The sequence below is a fragment of the Rutilus rutilus genome, assembly GCF_951802725.1.
Source record: "Rutilus rutilus genome assembly, chromosome: 3".
Classification (NCBI taxonomy): domain Eukaryota; kingdom Metazoa; phylum Chordata; class Actinopteri; order Cypriniformes; family Leuciscidae; genus Rutilus; species Rutilus rutilus.
In genome coordinates, this window is record NC_140211.1 from 41,754,420 (window position 1) to 41,757,211 (window position 2,792).

General features: G+C 43.2%; 1 long non-coding RNA gene across 1 annotated transcript; it reads right to left on the bottom strand.

Annotated features, from left to right (window-relative positions):
- Positions 1–503: 503 nt before the first annotated feature.
- Positions 504–2,342, bottom strand: LOC311288031. Its single transcript, XR_014626861.1, has 3 exons — positions 1,561–2,342; positions 1,115–1,215; positions 504–832 (listed from the first exon to the last, which is right to left on the bottom strand). It is a non-coding gene; the product is annotated as an uncharacterized lncRNA (long non-coding RNA).
- Between the last annotated feature and the right edge of the window lie 450 nt (positions 2,343–2,792).

The following is a 2,792-nucleotide window of genomic DNA, read 5'->3' on the forward strand; positions in this document are numbered from 1 at the left end:
TCAAGAGCAGCAAACTGATGATAAACTGAGGATAAATTTTAAAATGGAGGAGAAGCTAATTATTGCGGTGGGCAATCACCCGGTCCTTTATGACCAGTCACTTTTTATGTACCGGGATACAAACCGGAGAGAACAGGCGTGGAAGGAGGTGGCAGAGGCCGTTGGTGAATCTGGTGTGTATTAGACCCGTGAATGACAACTAGCATACATATAATTGGACCCGTGAATGACAACTAGCAGACATATAATGTACCGCCAAGAATAGCAGCCCATCAGAAATTTAGGTTCAATTTCATATATATAAAAAAAAAAAAATACATGATCAGAGTGGTGGGTGATTTTTTACTATTTATTATATATAATTAATATACACATATACAAAAATATATACAGGATATATACAGGATTTTTTTTATTATTAACGTTATTAAACTCTTATTTTCCCCAATATTCATATTTATTTCATAACTACACATTTAATAAATAATTGACAAACACGTGTATATGAAGGAACTGTTTATTTCTCTTTTTTGCATCTCAGAGGACATATGCAAGACCAGGTGGAAGTCTTTGAGAGACAGGTTCAAAAAAGAAAAAAACAAAGAAAGGGAGATGAGAAGGAGTGGAGCAGGGTCCTCGGTCACACAGCCATGGCGATTTATGGCGGTGATGGGGTTTCTCACTCCATTTATCACTGATAGGGAGACATCTAGTAATGTCCAGAGGCCTCCATCCTTTTTACCCAGCTCATCTTCTGTCCGAGAATCCCTCAATCCAGATCCAGAGAACAGCCAGGCCGAGGGAAGCAGTCAGAGCAATTCCCAGCAAGCACCTGCAGGCAGAGATGAGACAGGGAATGAGGAAGACAGTCAAGCAGACAGAGGCAGACAGACAGAGGCAGGCAGACAGACCATGGTAGCAAGGCAGACGGAGCAGGAGGATACCAGGGTTGCAAACAAGGGAAGGAAAAGAAAGGGACATGACATGTCCGCTTTTGAAAGGGAGATGCTATCAGTAATCGAGCCTCTGACACAGATGGCTTCACTGCCACGTCCCCCACTGCCTCAAACATCTCCAGAGGATGAAGATGAAATTTTCTTTAAAAGCCTCTTACCATCCATTCGCAGACTTCCTCTGACGAGAAGAGCAAGGCTGCGTTTTGAGATCCACCAACTTGTGTACCAGGCAGAACTGGAGGCTGCTGGTGACGTCGTCCTGTAATAAAAAAAATACGATAAATAATAATATAATCAAAAAAAAAAAAAAAAAAAAAAAAAAATTCACACACATTTCTACTTGCATAAATAAACCAATTAAAATGAACTCATGCTTGTGCTGTGTTTTCTCTCACAAAAAAACATGTATACACACACATATATGATATGTATATATATATATATATATATATATATATATATATGTATACACACACATATATGATATGTATATATATATATATATATATATATATATATATATATATACATAAACACACACACATATGTGCATGTGTGTGTGTAGCTGTCTATGTATGTGCATATATATGCCATCTTTACTTACCTCATATCAGCAGTACTAACAGATGCAGACATTTGTATGTTCTATCCAGAAATCTGCACAGATAATGATTAAAAACCTGAAAATGCAAACATAAAATAGATTGTCATACAAGGCAATGGAATAAAATACAGACTAATATTATACATTTATGACATAATTGAAATGTGCCCTTTTCACATAAAGTGTAGGTAGCTCTGAAAAGAGCCTTTGGTGGGGTCTGAAAAGAGCCTTTTGGTGGGCTCTGAAAAGAGCCTTTGGAGTCCTCTATGCACTCGGCTGCCATGGCACTGCACCCTCCTGGCTGAAATAGGCGCAGTATGTGTCCCGGAGTTGGATGGCTCTACGGCTTGCATTGTTGGAGCCCATCCTTGGTGCATCTCTCAGGCCCTCTGGAGCTGAAGGTGCATCATTGGCAGGTGCAGCTGTGGGTGTGCATCTCCGACCTTCCAGCATTTTCTTTCGGAGGAAGTTGTGCAACACGCATGTGGCCAGCACACATGCCTCAGCAACCTTCGGACTTGTCGCGATGACACGACGATACATCCGCCAGCGAGCAGAGAGGATGCCAAAGGCACACTCAACTACCAACCTAGCACGGCTGAGGCGGTAATTGAATGCCCTTCTCTCTGGTGGGATGTGATGTCCAGGGTATGGCCGCAGGAGGTTTGTAGTGAGTGGGAAGGCCTCATCTCCCACAAAGACACAGGGAAGGGGCCCACGATGCTCTGCTCCAGGGATAGCAGCATCTGGTGGTAAGTCCAGCGTACCATCTCTCAGACTCTCTCCAAAGTCCCACCGTCACTGGTCCTGCCATAGCCACCAACATCCACCACACGGAAGAGATAGTTGGCATCCACAACAGCCAGGAGCACCAGCGAATAGCTTGACTTGTAATTGAAGAACAAGGACCCTGAATTCTCTGGCGCTTGCAAGAGGACATGTTTGCCATCGATTGCTCCGAGACAATTGGGAAAGTTCCAGCGTGCATAGAACTGGTCAGCTATTGCCCTCCAGTCCTCCTTTTTTGGAACTGGCATGGTGTCCTTCACCAGAGCCTCCCAGATTGCACTGGCCACATCCGGCACAATGCCTGCGACGGTAGAATGGCCCACTCGGTAACTGAAGGCGATAGTTCTAAATGAGTCTCCAGTTGCCAAGTACCTGGGGGAAAAAAAGCATTATACAGTAAAGACACTGCAATATATATATATACAGTGCTTTAAGTGGGCCGG